We start from the raw sequence: 12,069 nt of genomic DNA, 5'->3' as shown, positions 1-12,069 counted from the left end.
AATTAAGGTCAAGCATGTTAACCTAATTTCCACATCTTAGGGTACTAACAAATAGGCTATTTGTTAGGTTCATTAATTGTAGCTTAGTTGTTAGTTTCCTAGATTTTAGCTCAGCTGTTGAATTCCTGAAGAATAGCCTGAGAAAAATGCTGAAACAGAAAAACTAAACAACCTACAATTTAGCATATGCTGTCAGGAATGAATGTCACAACATTTAGTTTGACGTCCACATCATAGACCATATGCTAAGTCTGTTTTTCCTGAAACCAGACTGTACAAATTTGTTGTACTGTATAGGACCAATCCGTCCATACTTCAGTATCAGCTTACATTAATAAATGTCACAATATCCAATTTGACATTTACACATAAGGCCTTATGCCATGGTCTGTTGTTCTCCTGAAGAACAGACTGAGATACATACTGAAGTGTAGCAGAAAACCAACCTGCCTATTATTCAGTATATGCTGTCAATGATGAATGTCATAACATCCAGTTTGACATTCAGACAGTAGGCCTTGTGCCAGGTCTGTTATTCCCTTGATAAACAGACTGAAAATAAATACTGAGTTATAGAAGAACACCAACTGTTCTATTCCTCAGTATCTGCTGACAGGGATGAATGTCATAACATCTAGTTTGACATTCAGTAAGTCCTGTATTAGCTAAACCTGCAGCATACTACTCAAGTATGTCATGACATCATTCAAGACATCAGAGTACAGTTAGATGATCTAACACATAATGCAGTCAAACAAACATCTCCACAGCATGTCATGGCATCAGTCAAGACATTAGAATCCAACAAGTGTTTTACCATAAACTGCAGCCAATCAAACATCTACAAACTCCCCCTTTGGCAAATTTTTGGCTAAAACACTTTGTCCTCACAACAGAGTACACAGCAGCGGAAAACACACATCTAGCAGGGAAATTTACCTAGCTAATACACTAAGAGTAGCAACACACTCACACACATAGAAGTTAAATAGAAACTTCACATATCAGCACACATACAGAAGTTAAATAAAAACTTCTAATAGCAGCACACATAAACACACTCACACTCATGGAAGTGGAACATCAGCTGCAGCACAACCTCTAGATTAGAGGATCTTGAATATCTGTCTTGAATATCTGTTTAGCAAAACAATCTGTTGTCCTGGGGCATCACAGGTGTTACTCCCCCTTTTTGTAAAAAATGTTGCCAAAGCAACACTTTAAATTACAAACCAAAATACACAGAATTACACACAAATGACAGAATTACAGAAATGACAGAAATACACTCTTGATCTTGCTTTATAGCTTTGATCAAGACATCACCCACTTGATCTTGCTTCACAGCTTTGATCAAGTAGTCACACACTCTTGCTTTACAGCAGGTACACCCATATCAGATCCCATGACTTTGAGTCTGACGTCTTGAACCACTCCTGCCTGAACACTTTCTTGAAGTCCAGCAGACACATAGGATGTCTCATGTTCGAATATCCCCTTAACATCTTGTTACCATACTTGCAATGAGTAACATAGCTGTGATCTGTTGTCCAGTCATAACACACTTTTAATTGTTTAATAGGTTGAGATATTAAAAAATACATCCCAAACATCATTGGTTGCTATAAATCCTCGGAGAGGCATATTCCCAGTTTGCCCCTTAAATTTTCAAACTGAGTAGCATCCAGAGCCTTGGTGAAAATGTCAGCAAGTTGTAGTTCAGTGGCTACATGTTCCAAGGTAATCACTTTGTCTTCCACCAGACTCTGATGAAGTGATGTCTAATGTCAATATATTTGGTCCTGCTGTGTTGGATGGGGTTCTTGGAAATATTGATGGCACTGAGATTGTCACAGTACAAGGTCATGACATTTTGAGAGACATTGTACTCAGTAAGCATCTGTTTCATCCACACCAGTTGGGAACAACTGCTTCCAGCTGCTATGTATTCAGCCTCTGCAGTGGACAAGGATACACAGTTCTGTTTCTTGCTGAACCATGATATGCGATTGTTTCCCAAGAAGAAACATCCTCCTGAGGTGCTTTTTCTGTCATCAACACTCCCAGCCCAATCAACATCACAATACCCAGATAGGACAGGCTCAGAGCCATGAGAGTATAGCATACCATAGTCACAAGTCCCATTAACATATTTGAGAATCCTCTTGACTTGATTTAAGTGGCTCACTTTGGGTTCTGCTTGGTATCTAACACACACTCCAACTGCATAGGAAATATCAGGTCTACTTGCAGTTAGATATAGTAGACTACCTATCATGCTTCTATACAAGCATTGATCAACACTGGGACCTCCATCATCTTTGGTTAACTTTAAATGAGTAGGTGCAGGAGTTCTCTTGTGCCTAGCATTATCCATACCAAACTTCTTAACTATGTTTTTGGCATACTTGCTTTGGGAGAGAAACATAGAATCCTCCATTTGGTTGACTTGCATTCCAAGAAAATAAGTCAGTTCCCCAACCAGACTCATTTCAAACTCAGATTGCATCTGGTGAACAAAATGTTTCACCATTTGCTCTGACATTCCACCAAAAACAATATCATCCACATAAATTTGGGCAATCATGATTTTGCCATCTTCATCCTTCACAAACAAGGTCTTATCTATCCCACCTTTTCTGTACCCATGAGAGGTCAGAAATTCAGTCAACCTTTCATACCAAGCTCTAGGTGCTTGCTTCAACCCATACAATGCTTTCCTCAACTTGTACACATGTTTAGGTTGGTTAGGATCACAGAACCCTTTAGGTTGTTCCACATAGACCTCTTCATTCAAGTAGCCATTTAGAAAGGCACTCTTCACATCCATTTGGAACAGTTTGAACTTCAGAATGCAGGCCACACCTAACAGTAATCTGATTGACTCAAGTCTAGCAACAGGTGCAAACGTCTCATCAAAATCAACCCCTTCAACTTGAGTATATCCTTGAGCCACTAGTCTTGCTTTATTCCTAGTGATTACTCCCTTCTCATCAGATTTATTCTTGTAAATCCACTTGGTACCAATGATGTTAGTCCCTTCAGGTCGTGGAACTAGCTCCCATACTTCATTCCTTTTAAACTACTCCAGTTCATCTTGCATGGCATTGATCCAATATTCATCAGTCAGGGCTTCTTTCACATTTTTTTGGCTCAACCTTGGATACAAAACAGGAATTTGAGCTAATTTCCCTTGATCTGGTAGTCACACCACTATTGGGATCCCCTATGATAAGATCCTTAGGGCGGTCTTTCTGAATTCTGATAGACGGCACTTTGGTGGATGCATCTACCTCACATTCAGGAGGAGTCTCCTGTACTTCTTCAGTCTTGACTGGTATGTCTGTTGAAGTATCAAGGAATGTTCCAACATCCTCTACGACATCGACTCCTTCCTCTTTATCATCCACAATAACATTTATGGATTCCATCAGGACATTGGTCCTGGAGTTGAATACTCTGTAGGCTCTGCTGTTAGTTGAGTATCCTAGGAATATACCCTCATCACTTTTGGGGTCCATTTTTCTTCTTTGTTCACGATATGCAAGAATGTAACATCTGCTTCCAAAGATATGAAAGTACTTCATAGTGGGTTTTCTGCCTTTCCATATTTCATACAGAGTGGACGAGGTTCCTTTTCTCAAGGTAACTCTATTGTGAACATAGCAAGCTGTATTCATAGCTTCAGCCCAAAAGTGCATAGGGAGCTTCTTTGCATGAATCATAGCTCTGGCAGATTCTTGAATAGTTCTGTTTTTCCTTTCAACTATCCCATTCTGCTAAGGAGTTATAGGAGAGGAAAACTCATGACTTATTCCTTCAGATGAGCAAAACTCATCAAACTTGGAATTTTTGAACTCCGTCCCATGATCACTCCTGATTCGGACAACACAACTGTCCTTTTCCCTTTGAAGTCTGATGCACAGTTCTTTGAAGACATCAAATGCATCTGACTTTTCTCTAATGAAGCTTATCCAAGTGTATCTGGAATGGTCATCAACCACCACATAGGCATACCTCTTTCCACCCACACTTTCAACCTGCATAGGTCCCATTAAGTCCATGTGCAACAGTTCCAGAGTTCTGGAAGTTGTAGGATGTCCCAGCTTAGGGTGTGACATCTTGGTTTGCTTGCCAACCTGGCATTCTCCACAGACTCTTCCTTCATCAATAAGCAGCTTTGGGATTCCTCTAACTGCTTCCTTGGATATGATCTTTTTCATTCCCCTTAAGTGGAGATGACCAAGGCGTCTATGCCACAACTTCACCTCTTGTTCTTCCTTGGCCGAGGAGCACATTGTGGAAAAGTTTGAGAACTTAGGTTCCCACAGATAACAGTTATCTTTGGATCTGGATCCTCTCATAACTTCCTGATTATCTCCATTTGTCACAACACATAGCTCCTCAGTAAACTGAACATAGAACCCTTGATCACACAGCTGGCTTACGCTGATGAGGTTGGCAGTTAGTCCTTTTACTAACAACACATTATTCAGTTCTGGAACTCCAGAGCTGTCCAGCTTACCCACACCTTTGATTTTTCCTTTAGCACCATCACCAAAGGTCACATAACTGGTAGTGTGAGGTTGTACATCTACCAATAAATTCTCCATACCAGTCATATGTCTTGAGCAGCCACTGTCAAAGTACCAGTCTTCTCTGGTAGATGCCCTTAGAGCTGTGTGAGCTAGCCTAGCATACCATTGTCGTTTCTTGCTGGGGGCATTATGCTTATATGCCTTATGCTTAGGTCTGACATGAGGGGTTTGGTTAGGATAACCATGCAGCCTGTAGCAGAAGGCTTTTATATGACCAAACCTACCACAGTAGTGACACCTCCATCTCTGAAATTTCTTCCTCTGATGGTTGCTCATCCTGGTTCCCTGATGTTGAGACATTGGGTGTGACCTCCGCTTGAGTTTCTGAACTTCATCCTTTGAGCGTTTGAGTTCAGCAGAGGATTTTTTCACAAAGCCTAAACCAGACATGGTTCTAGACTTCTGTCCCACCTTTAAGATCTCTTCCAAGGTGTCAGTTCCTTTATTTAGCATTCTGATGGATTTTGTCATTTGATCTAGCTTGGAGCTCAACAAGGTTATCTCACCATTTAGGCCATCTATGACTGTCATATGCCTCTGCTTCTCATCCTCCAGCTCCTTGATGAGTTTCTTCTGCTTTTCTCATTGTACACGCACTTCTGCACTTGTGACACATAGCTCCTTATGTGATGCAGCAAGTTCCTCAAAGGTCAGTTCATCTGCACTTGAGTCATCATCAGTGGCACAGACACTAGTTAGTGCAGTCACATGTTTAGCAGATTCTCCTTCAGATTCACTCTCAGAATCTCCTTCAGACCATGTGACAGATAGCCCCTTCTTTTGCATCTTGAGGTAAGTAGGACATTCAGCTCTAACGTGTCCAAAACCTTCACATCCATGGCACTGGATTCCCTTTCCTTGGTTGAACTTTTCTTCAGAAGTTGATCTTTTCCTGGTGTCAGACGAGATGTTCTTGACATTTGGTCTCCCTTTTTGATCAATCTTCTTCACGAACTTGTTGAACTGTCTCCCAAGCATGGCTATGGCTTCTGATATGCTTTCATCACCTCCAATACATCCTGCTTCTGAATCCTCTTCAGTATTTGATAAAAAAGCTACGCTTTTGTTCTTCTTTTCAACATTCTCACACAAACCTATTTCAAAGGTTTGGAGAGAACCAATGAGCTCATCCACCTTCATATTGCAGATCTCCTGAGCCTCTTCTATAGCAGTGACCTTCATGGAAAATCTCTTAGGTAATGACCTGAGAATCTTTCTTACAAGTTTCGCTTCAGCCATTTTCTCACCTAAGCCACCAGAGGTGTTTGCAATTTCAAGAATATTCATGTGGAAGTCATGAATAGTCTCATCCTCTTTCATCCTCAGATTCTCAAACTTGGTGGTCAGCATCTGAAGTTTAGATATCTTCACCTTGGAGGTACCATCATGAGCTATCTTGAGGGTATCCCAAACTTCCTTAGCCAGATCACAGTGGTGCACCAGTCTGAAGATGTTTTTACTGATTCCATTGAACAATGCATTCAAGGCCTTAGAATTTCCAAGGGCTAATGCCTCTTGCTTCTTGTCCCACTCTTCTTCAGGAACTTGCACAGTGACTCCATCTTCACCTGTCTTCGTTGGATGTTCCCATCCTTTGTTGACAGCTCTCTAGACTTTGCTATCTAGAGACCTCAAGAAGGCTATCATACGAGGCTTCCAGTTATCATAGTTAGACCCATCCAGCATGGGTGGTCTATTTGAGTATCCTACATCCTTGTCCATGGTACTAGAAAGTAACTTCCCTAGATCTCACCCAGAAATTAACAAGCAGGGTGCCTGCTCTGATGCCAATTAAAATTCTAGTTAACAGACTTTCGATGTCACACGGGATGTTATGACATCCAATTTTGCGCAGACAAGAATTATGCAGAACTTAAAAAGTAAGTGCAGTAAATAATCACAAGGAACTGTTTACCTAGTTCGGTCCAACATGACCTATGTCTGGGGGCTACCAAGCCAGGGAGGAAATCCACTATTAGTAGTATTAATTCAGACCTTAAACCAATTGTTTAACCCTATCACTTAATACCTACCCAATGCAATTTCAATCTTACACTAAGATCAGAGTTCCTACTCACTCCCTCTCAATCACCTCAGTGATTACAACCTTTAATTAAGATTAAAGATAATTATGAAGTCACACTTCAAACAACTCTTGATTTTGCTTAACAACTTTAATCAAGATACACAACACTCACGCTTAAAAGCTTAGAGTGACACAACACTTACAACTCAATGAACACCCTAGTCCAATGCAATCATCTAGGTGATAATTTCTTGGCTCACAAGATACACCTAATACAAGACACACAAAAATACAGCAGTGAAGTATGATGAACAAATAAAATCTTCACGCCTAAAATCCCCGAGTTCTGAATGAAGGATAGCCATCCTTTTATAATGCAGCACTTGGGCCTTGTACTTGTATTTCCTGAAATTAAGGTCAAGCATGTAAACCTAATTTCCACATCTTAGGGTACTAACAAATAGGCTATTTGTTAGGTTCATTAATTGTAGCTTAGTTGTTAGTTTCCTAGATTTTAGCTCAGCTGTTGAATTCCTGAAGAATAGCCTGAGAAAAATGCTGAAACAGAAAAACTAAACAACCTACAATTTAGCATATGCTGTTAGGAATGAATGTCACAACATTTAGTTTGACGTCCACATCATAGACCATATGCTAAGTCTGTTTTTCCTGAAACCAGACTGTACAAATTTGCTGTACTGTATAGGACCAATCCGTCCATACTTCAGTATCAGCTTACATTAATAAATGTCACAATATCCAATTTGACATTTACACATAAGGCCTTATGCCATGGTCTGTTGTTCTCCTGAAGAACAGACTGAGATACATACTGAAGTGTAGCAGAAAACCAACCTGCCTATTATTCAGTATATGCTGTCAATGATGAATGTCATAACATCCAGTTTGACATTCAGACAGTAGGCCTTGTGCCAGGTCTGTTATTCCCTTGATAAACAGACTGAAAATAAATACTGAGTTATAGAAGAACACCAACTGTTCTATTCCTCAGTATCTGCTGACAGGGATGAATGTCATAACATCTAGTTTGACATTCAGTAAGTCCTGTATTAGCTAAACCTGCAGCATACTACTCAAGTATGTCATGACATCATTCAAGACATCAGAGTACAGTTAGATGATCTAACACACAATGCAGTCAAACAAACATCTCCACAGCATGTCATGACATCAGTCAAGACATTAGAATCCAGCAAGTGTTTTACCATAAACTGCAGCCAATCAAACATCTACAATATTCCTCGAGATGAGAATCGGATGGCAGATGCTCTTGCTACACTTGCTTCAATGATGGTGGTTAAACTTTGGAATGAAGTTCCCAATATCACTATGATGCGCTTGGACAGATCCCCTCATGTATTTGCAATAGAAGAAGTAAAAGATGATAAGCCATGGTATTACGATATCAAGTGTTTCCTTCAGAATCAGGTTTACCCGCCTGGGGCATCTGTGAAAGATAGGAAGACTTTGAGGAGATTGTCAGGAAGTTTCTACCTCAATGGTGATGTGCTTTATAAGAGAAATTTTGACATGGTGCTGCTCAGATGCGTGGATAGACACGAAGCAGACGTGTTGATGACTGAGGTCCACGAAGGTTCATTTGGTACTCATTCCAATTGACATGCCATGGCTAGAAAGATGTTGAGAGCAGGCTACTATTGGCTGACAATGGAGTCTGACTGCTGCAAGTATGTGAAGAAATGCCATAAGTGTCAGATTTATGCAGATAAGATTCATATTCCCCCGACACTTCTGAATGTGATTTCATCACCATGGCCTTTCTCCATGTGGGGAATTAACATGATTGGCATGATATAGCCAAAAGCGTCTAACGGACACAGATTTATTCTCGTAGCAATTGATTGCTTCACCAAATGGGTTGAAGCGGCATCGTATGCAAACGTGACCAGGCAGGTGGTTGTGAAGTTTATCAAGAATCAACTCATATGCCGATATGGTGTGCCAGATAAGATCATTACTGATAATGGATCTAACTTGAATAACAAAATGATGAAAGAGCTGTGTAGTGAGTTCAAGATCGCGCATCATAATTCTTCTCCTTACAGACCCAAGATGAATGGGGCTGTTGAAGCTGCTAATAAGAATATCAAGAAGATTATCCAAAAGATGGTTGTCACGTACAAAGATTGGCATGAGATGTTGCCATTTGCTTTGCATGGATATCGTACGTCTGTCCGCACTTCAACAGGGGCAACCCCTTGCTCTCTTGTTTATGGCATGGAAGCTGTACTCCCAGTAGAGGTGGAGATCCCATCAATGAGAGTCTTGATAGAAGCCAAGTTGACTGATGCTGAATGGGTTCAGCATCGTTATGACCAATTGAACTTGATTGAAGAAAAGAGATTGACTGCCATGTGTCACGGTCAGTTATATCAACAGAGGATGAAGAAAGCTTTTGATAAGAAGGTCAAGCCTCGTGTGTTCCGAGAAGGTGACCTTGTGCTCAAGAAAGTCTTGTCTTTCGCGCCCGATTCCAGGGGCAAGTGGACTCCAAACTACGAAGGCCCATATGTTGTTAAGAGAGCCTTTTCAGGCGGTTCTTTGATACTTACAACTATGGATGGGGAAGATTTCACTCGTCCTGTGAATTCAGATGCAGTCAAGAAATACTTCGCTTAGAAATAAAAACAGAATAGCTCGATAAGTTGAAAACCCGAAAGGGCGACTTAGGCAAAAAATGAGCGTCTTGGTGGGTTGAAAACCCGAAAGGGCGATCCAAGCAAAAGTTAGAGACATAAAAAATGAACCCCGCTAGATTGAGTACCTCATCCTGGGGCAATCTAGGCAAAAATTAGGGATTTGGCAAGTAACTGCATCCTGACAAGACTTTGTTCTACAAGTGTCATCCGTCAGAGATTCTTGCTCATTCGTCATCAACCGAAGCTTCAAATACATCGGATTCAGAATTGGTGGAGAAATGGCCATTATGTTCAATGTAGCCCTTTTCCAATATATATCACCAATTTCAAACTTGTAAAGATCTATGAAGTCTTGCCATTTGCAGACTGCCATTCCATCAAATAAATTTGAGCCTTTTATCCAATTATTTGCACTCTTATTTGTTTCTATTCGACAAATGTTTTGCATGTTTTAATTGAAAAAATATCATTGTCTTGAAGAAATGAATTTTTCGTAACTTGTTTTTTAAACAAAGTGAACATTCACAATGACAAAAAGATACTTAGGAGATCCTCAGTGCTCTCCCAAGGATGGTATGATCCCCAACAGGGTAAGACATTTGTTCATATTCCTGGCATGACTGCATCTTCTTCCTCCGGAGCCTTTTGTGGTTTATCCCGCTGAGTGGAATGCTTGTTGAGATATTCACCACTCTTCCCTTCGACAGGGTAGCAACCTTTCCTCCTCAGCAGATGTGATCTCCTTGGTGGGTGCGGTACTTGGTGGTTGACCCCCAGAATCCCTTTATCCGTTGGATAGATTCCCCAGTAGAGTTGCTTATGCGGCGGATTTTTATATGTGCAATAAACTCCTGTCCTCAGCAGGATTGACTGATGATTCATCCCCCGCAGAGGTCTTTGCTTCCTGGTATCTCTGACCCCCGGCAGATTGGATACTCTCCGTGGAATCTGGCTTTCTCTCTTGAGATGTAGTACCGGATGTCTGTGTGCTTATTTCTTTAAAGCCGTTTGCATTAGAAATGTCTGTTTGTCAGCATTCATCATACATAAATCATGCATGTGTGCATATAATTCTCAAACATTCAGATATTTATATTGCATTCTTAGCCATATATCTTTGATTGTTACTCCCTGCTAGTTGGTAAAACATTTCCCAAGCAGACGTCGGTGTCTGATCCCTCAACATAGAGTCAGCCCATTAAGCAGAAAGTATTTATCTCTCCTTCCGCATTCCCCACTGAGTTATATCCTCGTGGACAACGGTTGTTTTTGCTTCCTCCCAACACACATATTGGGATGGGTTTCCCTATTGAGTTATATCCTCACTAGGACGAGTTTTGATTCAGTTTGCCTCTTTGGTTTGATCCTAAATTGGCCTCTTGTGACTGTTTCCTGTGTTTCCCCGTGGTATAGATGAATAATTGCTCAGTAATCGGCAATTACTCATCTTATCCTCGGCGGAGTCTGTGGTTTTCTACCCTTATACAGGTAGTTGTAAACCCTATTTTCTCCCCTTTGCAGAGTTAACCTTTTTGTTCATCCTAATCGATGACGCGTACTCTTCTGTGGTTTTCTACCCAGTATCCGGTAGATGTAATCCCCTCCTTGACGGTTATCCTTATCCAATATTCGGTGGTGATATTCCCTCTTTCTTTTGGATAATTGCTCTGATTAGGCAAGTTTATCCCCAACAAATTATCTCTCATATACCGGTTGCCGGTAATGTTTGTTGCTCCCCTTGATGGGTCATCATTATATACCTAGTTTCGGTATCCCGATGCCTTTCTTTATCGGTCGATTTATCCTTTATTAACCCAGTAACCGGTTGTGGATAATCTTCCATGCGAGTATATTATCTACGTTCTGACGGTAATAGATAATATATCTCATGCACTCTTTGGTCGAAGTCCTCTACTCTTCCCCAGTTGAGTAAGATTCGTATCCCTTTTATTGGAATCGAATGTCCATCCCATAATCGAGTTTGCTTTTTGCCCTCTTTTCGGATGATGAGTGTTTTGGGAATATTCCCCAACTCACGCTTTGGTTGGTCACCTATTATATGCCCAGTAACTGGCATCCCTGGTGTTCCTTCCTTCTGCTCCCTATTATGACTTTTTGTCCCCTGTGGAGTCAGATTTTCCTGAGTTGAAATATACCTTTCTAGGTCTTCCTTAGATGGTTTGGTTGATTGATATCTCTCACCCTCATACTGGTCTTAAATACTTATTCTTCCCGAGCATGTTGTTCTCTCACCCTTATACCGGTGTTCAGATCACACGTCTCTTTGAGCTTATTACCCAGTAACCGGTAATACCTCATCCCGTTGCTTCCCCAGGAGATTTTCTGTTGGGATCTCCCTCAGTTGAGTCCTTAGTGGACATCCCCACCTGAGTCCGGATTTTTATCCGAAGTATCTGTTGCGGATAATTTTTGGCTGTATTGGCATATTCCCCAATACATGCATCTTCGAGTCAACTCGAGTTCTTCCATTGATTTATTTCATGGATTCTCTTTGTGTCTCTCAGCAAGTCTCAAGTCGTGACCTGCTCACGCATTTTTACCATTTACTCCCCCAGAGTCTCTGTCTCCATAGTAAGTGTATTACTCCTTTGGATTTTTAGTTTCTCCGGATTTCTTTTGTGGACGCCTATCCCCACAGAGTTTTTACCATTTTGCATGCACACATCTGCATCATGAGGTCTCTTAGTGTCGCAACCTAAATGCGAAACGAAACAACCGGCAAAAAAAGAAAGAAAATGACAGA

The sequence above is a fragment of the Lathyrus oleraceus genome, chromosome 7 (genome assembly GCF_024323335.1).
Source record: "Lathyrus oleraceus cultivar Zhongwan6 chromosome 7, CAAS_Psat_ZW6_1.0, whole genome shotgun sequence".
NCBI lineage: Eukaryota > Viridiplantae > Streptophyta > Magnoliopsida > Fabales > Fabaceae > Lathyrus > Lathyrus oleraceus.
This window is presented reverse-complemented; position numbering follows the sequence as displayed.